Below are 11,594 nucleotides of genomic sequence, written 5' to 3'. Positions count from 1 at the left end.
AAATAATTCAAAAGGACATCTAGAGGAAGGAAGCCAGGAATAAGGGACAAAATTTTCAAGAGCAACCTATTGTTGATATCCCCACATTTTCTTAAAAAGGGGTGGATAGGGGCAACCTGGGTCTTGCAAATCAATAGACAAAGATAGGAGGCCATTGATGGGAGAGATAAGAAGGGTAGAGAAAGGAAAAACAAAGATCTTAGATTTTGTAGATATTCGTGAGATTGATGATCCAAATGTGCCTTCTGCTTTCCCTCCTAGAGTAATTTTCAATGAGGATGAAGCAGTAGAGAAATTGGATGACATGAAGAGATATTTCATTCCTAGTATCATACCTATACATGAGGTGGATGATGAGAAAGTGGCTACCTCAAGGGAGTTCATGTCAGATGACAATTTTGTGAATTTCCCTGAGTTCAAATCTTTTTGTCTCAAGGAAAACTTGAGAAATGCAGCTGAGGGGGAAGAAATAAATGTGGACCCTAAAAACACTCAATGTAGCCCTAAGGAGGCAAGGTAAATGGTTTCCAAAAGTGGCATGCTCCTATTCCTAGGATGAGACCATAGAAAAATATTTTTGTTAGACCAAGTAATAAGGCAAAATGACCCATGGTATGTTAAAGAATATAAGAACTATGGGTCCGGGATAAATGTAGATATCAAAGCCTTTGGAGTTTGGGGTAGAGGATCAAATTCCAATCAGCCAATTGTTCCTTTTTGATTAGAACAATAGAGGGGGGAAGCAATTTTGATCATAGCCAGTGACACCACTACAAGAGAGGTTGTTTCTCTGACTTCCCATGCAACCCAATTTGCTCAAATAGTGGTACAATATTTAGAGGCAAAGGACATTGTTCTCAGGGATAGTTTTGACCAGCTTAATCATAGTCATTTATTATTCATTGAAAATTTCAAATTGAAAGAAAAATTGATTAAAGCTGAGACAGGGACCTTAGGAGGAATAGGACCAGAAGAGTTAGATAAATCCACAAAGGAGATACAAGAAACCAAAGAGGAAGCTTCAAAGGAATTATTATGAGATTAGAAAGGCTTCAATTTTTAAGGTAGTCGGTAGAGTCATGGACAAATTAGAGGAAGCCCATGCCAATTATTCTTCTCTAACCAAGATTGAAAGTGATTTTCATTCCATTATGTTATTCTTTTAGCCCATTAGGGCTACCTGGTTTCCAAAGGGGCAACATTTGAAAGAGATTCTTTTGGTATCATCTCAAAATAAAGAGAGTGAAGAAAAGGAAATTGAAGTGACATGAAAAAACTATAATCAATTGATCAAGTAACTCCCAATCATTGAGAAGGAAAGGAAAGGAATGAGTGATAGGTTTGAATCACTCAAGGGGCTACAACGGTGTGAAATTCCACCATTTTTGACACCAATGCAACACATTAAGGAGTTGAACTTCTAGCATGCAGATTTTGAAAAGGCTATAGAAGGAGTTTGCGAAGCATTGGAATCTCATCCAGATGAAGAGGCTTCCTATAGTACAATTTTGGATAGGATCATGGATGTGGATGGGTTGTATCATAAGTTTGTTGTGGATGTGGTGGGGGTCCCACCTCAAACAACTAAGACTGCAATGAATAGGTTGCAAGGCATAAAGGCTTTTGATTGGCTAGACAAAAAAATGGATAAATGGTACAACAAGTTTTGTGTTGTCCTCCAACAAAGATTAGATGAGGAGGAAGACTAGTCGTTATTTTTTATCTTTTTGTCCCCGTGTAATTTTGGAGTGACTGTCACTTTTGGAAGGCTGGTAACAAATTTCACCCACCATCATCCCAGTTTCCAAGGCATCAGAAGCTGGCACCATCAACCCACTTTTTGGACCTGATGGGATATAGTACACAAGGACCACTAGGAGTAGTCTCAAGGTAATTCAAGGCCACGAGACAAGGTTCCATAGTCTCGATTCTAAAGTCTCTAGTCTGAGTCATATGTTTAGAACTATAAGTCTAGGATCCAATAACATGTCCAGGTGAATGAGAAAGCTATAATGTCAATTTGCTAAGAATTTATAATGAGACTTGTATCAAATTTCTTGCAAAAATTGAAGAATTGACATATATTTTGTATTATGGCAGATAAATTTTGAATCAATGAAATATAATTCAAGTTTTTTTCTCTCCATTATGTGATTCTATTATCTTTTAAATGGAATTTAATCAAGGATTTGTTTCATTCTTTGCATTTTTGTGTTGTATGTAGTTTATGTTTATTATTTGATTAAAGGATTCAATTAAATTTCTTAAACATTTCGGATATGTTGTAAGGCAACATTTTCTTAGATCTACAAGCTATTTGTCAAATTCAGTCACAATACATTGTATTTCATAAATTGAAGTCCCAATGGAGTAATACACTGATCTTAGATAAATTTAAGGTGTTGTAGTTAGTTTTTGTATCTCATTTCGCCGATGCTTATTGCAAATTCGATGAAAATACTTGATTTATGTTTGAGTACATATATTGTTAGTCTCTTGTTTACTTGTATTTGTTAAATGAAAATTAACAAATGTGCAGAAAAAAAAAACTCTTTACTACTGATGAATAACGATGAACTCTTTATAAAAATATAGAATTCTTATGTCATTAGATAACTATGATGATTACATTCTATTAATAGCCACTTGTCATGAATATTAGATTATAATCATGATGGTCCAAGGCCCAATGCCTACTTTACTACAATGTTGATGATTAATGATGAACTCTTTATGGAAATATAGAATGCTTACACTCATTAGATAAGATTGATGATAACATTCTAATAATAACCACTTTCCATGAATGCTAGATTCTAATCATGATGGACTAAGGCCCAATGCCTGCTTTACTACAATGATGTTGAATAACGATGAACTCTTTATAGAAATATAGAACGCTTAAATGTTTTGTTGCAATGAGGAGATTTAAATATTCATAATTGAGATACATAACTAAAATTATAAGAATGCCCTTATAACAAAACATGCGAATACATAAAAAATATTATTTTATATTAATATATTCCATTTCATGCATTCTTTTCAAGAGTAACAATATACAAAGGACTATTTCCAAAACCTTTGTTATAAAAAGACCCCTAAGGCTAAATTATAATTTATAACACAGGAGTAATCTAACTGAGTACTAGTCTACCAATAACAAAAAAAAATGTAGAACTATATCAGACATAGCTAGTGGTTTAGTGCCCCATTCTTCAAGCAGTTTGGGCTCATCGGCGCCTTGGCATTGCTGCATTCACAACCTCTCATTCTACCTAGATGATTCTGGCCTTGAATTCATTGGCAAGGAGGATGACATGACAATCCTCTCCATAGTTGGCATGGGCTTCCCCTCTTGCAAAATCCCTTATGTCCCGCCAATCTTGAAAAATCCACTCCTATCCACTCCCCAGCTCCAATTATCCAACAACCTCCTTAGCATCTTGTTTGTTAATTTCAGATTTGTCAAGAAACCCTTCACTTGTTAGATAGTCCTAGTGCCAATCATTCCATTTGGGCTCCTTGATTTTGGCCAAATAGAGGAGAAAATTGACTTTCATGCTTATGTTACCCTGTCGACCCTGTAGCAACTCCAATTGTTTAGTATACATAATTGGGTGTTTTACCACCTGAGGTCCCCCACAGTAGTAGTTGTCTAGTAGGGGAATGACGAGTGCCCCAGGTTCCCCATCCATATTGTCAAGCACAAAATCAATTCCCTTCAGATACTTATGCTCAAACAACATCTGGGTGAGCTTCTTTGCCCATTCCCTAGAAACCCCCGCATATAAGACCATGGCCAAGAAAAAAGATGGGATGTAAGAGTTGACTGTGTACCTATTACGGGTCAGTTCAAACTCCAGACCTAGAACTTGCTTCACCAAATGCATGATGTATATGTGGTTATTCTTCAATACACCACTTAACTTCTTATCAATTACTGTAGTGTCGTAAATAGTATAACCTTGCTAGGGTGGTACAATTCTACGCTTAGTTTAGCACCCATCTTAGTGTGTTTCCATCTTACATTGTAATTTCTCTTTAAGCATTTAATTAATTAATTTAATTAAATCTAAACTCATATTTCATCACTTCATAGATCATTAAATTGGGCCCTTTACCATAAGTGTGCTCCTTTTTATTTTATTCCTCCAATAAATCATTAAATCATAAACCCTAGTTGTTGGCATAACTGATACAAATGAGTTGATGACTGTACCGATAGAGGAAGAGGACATGATCAGTTATTTGTGTTGTCATTGATGGAAACCTATGTCAATTAATGTTTGATGATGGTTACAGATGAATTTTCATGTCCGACTTGTTGGATAAGTATTTTTGTCTATCGGATTTAGAATTTGTAAGTATAACAAGGTTTACCAACATGACTGAGAATTAGGACTTCAACTGGTAAAAGAAAATATTTTGATGGAATCAGTAAAACGGTGATGGTTGGAGACTTGTGGTTTGAGACAAAAGCTTTTATGATGGATTTGTGTATGTGATGGAAACCACATCCTATGTTGATTACTGAAAGGCATGTTTTGAATTTCTAATGATGTTGTGCTAAGGTTTTAGTAGGGTTTTAGGACCAGTGATGAATTCACTCAACCAATAATGATTTTTTTTAATGACGGTGATCAATGAAGAGTCTACATGAAGCTGGTAACATGGCACAAACCGTGTGAACAATTTAATTCTTGTTTTGGTGCGATTCAAGGAAAAATTTCTTGGGAATATGTGAAAAACTTAGTAGAATGTTTTAAGGATACAAATCAAATTTTCGTGATGGGTTATGATCAACCAACAATTGATATTGCATTTTAATTTATTGAAATGATCTGTATAATAATCTGTGATGATCTCTTATGATCTGTATTGTAAATTCAAGATGTAATTAGGGTTTTGTGGCCGACCTAGTTGAGATGGCTATTTAGGGTGACACAACTGATGTTTCATGTATTTGTGGCATTAGGAGAATGAGTTAAGTCATCCCAAAGAAGATAGAGATTTGTCTGAGTGTTGCTAATTAGATCTGATCTAGCAAGCCGAAAGTGCAAAGTAACAGATCATCTTCATTGTTGTTCTCAAACAATTACAACAACATAAATCGCTTAACTGGGTAGGTCCTATCAGGCCTTTGCCATCTAAGTCCCCTAAAAGGGTAGCTCACAAAAGAGTGTTTAAATCTTCTAACCAGGTTGATCCTAACAGATCATTAAGCTCCTAGCTGGAGTGATAGATAAATCTCTTAACTGGGTGACTCCTAACAGGGTCAACTCCTAATTGGGCATATTGTAAGCTCTTAATAGGGCTAAGATAGTAACAGGGTGTACCTCAAAAGAGTATTCATGTGTGGAATGTCTTTTCATAGTGTTTATGTTTTCATGCATTATTTCTGATTATCGTTTATGATAAGTTTACTGCTTTTTATCAAAGAACTGAAAGTGGTTATCGACAATGATAATGAACTGATAGATGAATTATTCTGATCTGATAATAAGTCAGCATGAGTATGTGTTGATCAGATATCTAGTTAGTGAATATTCTGATTAATAAGATTTCATAAGTGAGTAACAAGTGTATGCGATCAGCTAACGAGATAGATTCATTGATTTTAGATCCATTGTAAGTCGTTTTTTATTTGAATTTATATATTATCTTAATATAGATTAAACCCCCCCTCAATATTAATCGGATCCTTATAAGCTTAACAATTGGTATCAGAGTCGTGGTCCTCTGTGTGCAAAAAAGATTAACCGCTTGAAGAAAATATAATGAGGAAGACAAGATGATGAAGAAAGAGGGTCTAGAATTCAACAAGGATAACTATAAGATCAAGAAAAATAGAATGAATATTGTTTGACTATTATGAAGGAACAACAATCGGTAAATAGAACAGAGGGGATGGTTGATGGTCATACCGATAACATAAACTAAACCGGTAATCAACCTTGGTCGACAAAGTATGTCAAACCGACATAGGAATCCAAGAAAAGGTAGATGTCGACAAGCATGACATCTAGATTCTAGGTGGAGGTGTTGCACAAGTCAATGGAGTGTGCATCAATGTAAAAAATCTGCAGGCAAGTCATCTTTTATGAGGAACCCGCATGTCACGAAGGATGCCAGAAGATTGCGGCTCGAGGAAAGCAAGCTAGAAATACAAATGCAATGATCTTACAAGAATATTTGATCTCCGTACCTATTTGGTGAAGGAAACAACAAAGCCATTAATGGCGAGTGATAGAGAAAAGCAAAAAAACATGGTGCAGATCTCCATATTTAGAAACACGCATTGGAATGCGAAGTTTTGCTGGTGATTGAATTTTTTCATAAAGATCATATCCCTGAAAAGAAGATCAAATCAAAAGGGATTCAGATTGAGTTGGAAAAGGAAAACCTAACATGATAGTGTTTGAATGTATTTATGGCGGGAATCTTGTGTTATAAATACATGAGCTCGAAACAGAAAAGGTTGATGCTTGAAGAGAAGAAGAAGAAGATTAAGGAGAGATGGAGTGTAGAGAAAGATTATTTGCCTTAGAATTTACTCTAAGAGAGTGCAGAGTGAGTGAGCAATCAAACCAATGAGAGGGTTTAACTAGGAGTGATAGAGTACCTGTATAACTATTGCAGGTCTAACAATTAAGAAAACCAATGAGGATTGGCTGAGCAAGGCAGCATCCAAGTGTGACACAGTGAGTTGTGAGACTATGAAAGAGAGAGAGAAGAGAGGCCAAGAATCAAAGAGAGTGATCTCATAACTAGTAGTGTGAGATCCAGCTAAGAAGAAAATACTATCAATCGACAATATCCTATTTAATCAAGAGTTGTAGAACTCATGTGTAGCAAGAAGCTATAACTATAAATTTTGTCAAGACTATCATGGTAGGTCACTCTTGTCTTGTAAATTTTAATGGGTAAATTGGATCTTATTTAGATAAGGAAGACACACTGGATTTAGTATTAGAAGATTGGGAAACATTCTTAGGATAGTGGTGGTAGGTCACCTAAGTCATTCAGTTTTTGCTCCTTCAAAATCTAAACATTTTCATCCTCATAAAATCTTGAAATATTTGATCATAGATCTTGAATTAATTCTTGCACACAAAAAGAGAGGAAAAGGGTTTGAGGATATGGGTTTTCCCTGGGTTGAACCCTAATTTAGGAATTAACCTTGAAATTGAAATGATAATTGTGATGAAAATAGAATTGAATTGCAACAAGATGCTTTCCTTTTGAGGGAAAGGATATATCTAAAAAATGAATTCTTATAATTGAAATGTAAACCTTGACAAAGCTTGCTCAAATCCTCACACAAGGGTTTTAGGATGGCATGTACAATGTCTTCATAGAATATTGATCATCGATCTCACCTTGAATGCTTAAACTTGACTAAACTACTCCTTTAATTCTTGATATATGCCTTATTGCTTTCACACTTTAATGGAATTTTCTAGTGTATTGGAGAAAGATCCACTTAGGCTTAGACTTCAAATGTGAGGGGTAGGTCTCCTTTTATACTTAACTGTTTGAAAGCTATTTGAATTTTTGGAGTAGGTCAACATGGGACATAAATTCCCACTCACTTGAAGTAATCATTGTAAGGACTAAATTTAAATCTTAATTATGAGGACCAAGGTGCTTTGGCACCATTGTCCTAAGCTAGGACCAAGGTTCCCTAGCAGCTTGGTCCCAAGAATCAAAACTCAAATTCAGGAAAGAGACAGAAGAGAAAGTGATAATGCAAGCTTGTGGGAGGTGTGTGTAGAGTCAAAGTAGTGTTTAGACATCGAAAGAAAGATCGCCAAGGTGAGGTCTAGGTGAGGACAAAATTGTATGCGGATACAATTTACAATGATACACTATCCTAATTGGTGAAACCCTAATTTTAAAAATCACACTATTATAGATATGTATAGCAAGTATATTTGATAATGATCTATCTCATGATTATATTTTCTATTATTTTGGGCATAAATAACTTTTTTTTTGGGTTTGTGCTAGCTTATTTTGGTATGATAGTATAACACTAATACATTTGGCCTAAAATTCTAATGGAGGTTTCTGATAGAGACAGTATATTGTGAACAAATTTGATTTTTTTAAAAAATAGTTACCCTCATTCATCGGAATTCTGATGATAATTCAATATCTGTTTTTGATAGAGAAGGAATTGGAAATGAAATTTGTGTTTTTTTACAAAAAGTGCCCGCGTTCGTCAAAATTCTGACGACCGCAGGCATGACATTAAAAAATAGAAAAAAGACCAAGACATTTCAAATATCATTTTTGCAACCTCTTCCCCTTCTCACATTGTCGCCCTAGCAGCATACTCCCACCCAAAGTAAGCATAATCCAAGTTTTGGATGAGGCACGTGAACCGTTTTGAATGATTAATGCCATCTCCAAGCAATATCAGCTCATGGAATAGGGTTTGAAAAAATGGGAGCAATATCGACTCATGGAGTAGGGCAGGTGTAAAGCTTTATCAACATCCCCCAGCCTGTGCGAAAATGGGAGCAATTTCAGCTCATGGAATAGGGGCAAGCAAAAAAAGCCTGAAAAAACTACACAAGGCTTAAACCATTATTCATAGCCCGTAGAAAATCTCTTCATTACTAGAAAAACCTATTCATACTTGAAAACATTATTCACACCTAAAACCTTGTCCATGCCCAAGACATCAATCACAACATCAAATAATATTCATAGTGTAAATAAACACTACTCATGTTTAAACTATTGTTCATATATTCATTTAACCTCAAAAATTACTCTAGAAGCTCTTGAGTCCAAATTTGTTGTTCTCTATACTAATTATGGGGTTTTAAATCTATTTAGTATGATTGTGTAATATCCCTTGTCCAATGATGACTGAAAAACAAGGAATATTTGTTGTCAAATATGTGTTATGATGTTCGCTACTGTTGCGTGTTATGTAGACTGTTGTCTCAGAAGTTTTCAGTTTGGTATAGAGGTGAACCATCACATATTTCTCATAAATGTACAACTACAATTGATTGCAAGTGAAAGAATGATAGCCAAGAGTGCATATAAAATCAAATTATGATGATCTAACACCAAATTAGACTCAAAATCAGAATGTTTAGCTTGCTGACATTATGTCAAACAATTGTCAAGAGTCCTCAGAAAATGGGCATATGATGATGTAACCTCAAATTCCTCTTATTTCATATCTAAAAATGATGAAAACCATTTGTGTCTTAAATAATGAGATCAACAACTAAAAATGGGAAAATAATATCCTAATTACAACTCCCTTATTAGTATAAGATACTATTTCCAATATTATAGCAAGAATAAATATTCAAAAAGTATAATAATTACACTAATACATATATCACTCTCATGCCTTCCTTAATTGGATATAAGGTCCATCTATCCAAATATGAAGTCTCAAGGGAGTTGTATGTGTCAATTATTCAAGATTCTTCTAAATCTATTCCAACCTCTTCTTCCAACATATGTCTTGATGATGGTTGAGGATCTTGAAACTTTCAAAATATGAATGAACACAATCCTCTAGACATGATTTAAATGTGTGCAATGAAGTGTGGAGGTTCATGAGAAATATACATTACATTTTTCTAAAGAAGATTTAGGTTTCTATCCTCCTCCTTTGTTGACATCCCCTCCCCCATTGTCTAATATATCTATGAATTTTCCAACAACTTTTAATCACAACAAGAGATAATTTTGTATGAGTTTCTTAAAGCCATCTTTATTACTCTCCCCTTGAAAAATTGAAGAAAAAACCATAAACAAAATTAGGACAAAATTACCTATTAGGGGCTCATTGTCATTTATGGTAATACGTACGATTTCATGTGCAATCATACTTGGGAGGAAACGTAATAGACTAGTTCTTCTTGTCTCCACATTGTGGAGCAAAAATGATAGTTGTCAATTGTTCCTCTTTTTAAAGGATCCACTTTACCTTTGTTGATTTTTATCTTTTATAAATTGATATCCTTTCTTGCATATAATTGTCCTCAATCCAAATTCTCTCCTTGCTTGGACGTGTGTGTTCCTCGATTAGGACCTCTTTCTTTCTTGAAACAGTATGTATTTTATGAATGATCTCTCCGTAGTGATAGAAAGTGTGCAATCCTTCATCAAGGATGCCATTTCCTAGCAATATGGAAGGTTTGTATTCATAATCTTCTGCCCATTTCTTAATTTAAAATATGATATCTTTATTAAATATATCCTTTATTTTTGGAGGTAGACATATTTAGGAAAAGTTCTCTTCCTCCCTCTTTTAAAATGATCCCTTTACACTTGTTGAAAAATACATCTTTAACAACTATCTCTTCCTTTCTTATAGCAATGAGGCATGTACAAGGATCTTTCTTCCTAGCTTAGAATGCATGTATGCTTATTAAGGGTATCTTCTTGGTGTTGAAGGTGCTTATCCTTGATCTCTATCTACCTTAAGATATCAACCTAGAGGTATGTTGACATCTTAAGGGGAGGCATATGAGCTCTCATTTTTTCTCGTGTTAATTCATTTATGTTATATCCTCAAACTAGAAGTGTTGTGTTACATAGTGCCCCCTAGGACATGGTTATCTTTTTTTTAGATTTGTTAAAGGTTGCTTGGAATAGAATGGATTCCTAGTGTGATCATTGTTGTTGTTTATACCTTTGCAAGTGTTGGTTATTATTGTTTTCTATGTTTTCTGTCACTACAACAACCATTTTGTAGTAGATATTTTTGATTGCCTTGCAAACAAATGGTTTTGTTTTTTAATCTTCTCTATCATGGATCACCTAGAATAACACAACTTGATAGACAATTAAATCCCTGATGTAGCATGAATCACCCAACATTACACAACTTGTTAGATAGTAGTATTCACATTTCTTCTCTTTTCTCTTATCATATGACTAATAGTAAGCATCTCCTTAGTAGACCTAGCAGTCATATCTCTTCTCCTATGATAGAGTGTTCAAGTAGAATTGTTGGAACTAGGAGGTGCGGATCGACCAGATCCTCAACCTATCAGATGTAGAAAAAATGAATGCTTTTTGGATTAGGATGGTACACATAATCTACTATCAAAAGGTTGTCAAAAATTCTTGGGACTTGGAGGTGTGAATTGGCCTAGTCTTCTACTTTTCATGCCATCAAAATTTGAGTTTGATTGGCATCATTTACTTTGCCAAATTCTTCACACGTAACTCCTGAATCAATTTCCTACATACAAAATGATGAAAATAGGTTTGTTGATGGGGGCTTTCCTAGGTAAAACCTCGGGAAGTGAATTAACCTTGAAGTATAATGTTTTCCTTTTGAGGGAAAGGATGGATCTAATCTAAAAATGCTTGAAATTGAACATGATACCTTGTTGAATCTTTCTTGAATCCTCACACAAGGTTTTAGGATGTCAAGCAGAATGTTGATCCTGAATGTTGTGCTTTAACTTGAATTCTCCTTCAATACTTGATGAATTCTTGATTGCTTGTTCACTTGGAATTGAATTGATTTAATAATTAAGAGATCACTTGAATTGTAGGTATACCCCTTCAAATGTTTAAATTTTTTGAGCCGAATGACATGA

The sequence above is a fragment of the Cryptomeria japonica genome, chromosome 5 (genome assembly GCF_030272615.1).
Source record: "Cryptomeria japonica chromosome 5, Sugi_1.0, whole genome shotgun sequence".
NCBI classification, from domain to species: Eukaryota; Viridiplantae; Streptophyta; class Pinopsida; order Cupressales; family Cupressaceae; genus Cryptomeria; species Cryptomeria japonica.
Note: the sequence above shows the minus strand (reverse complement) of the source record.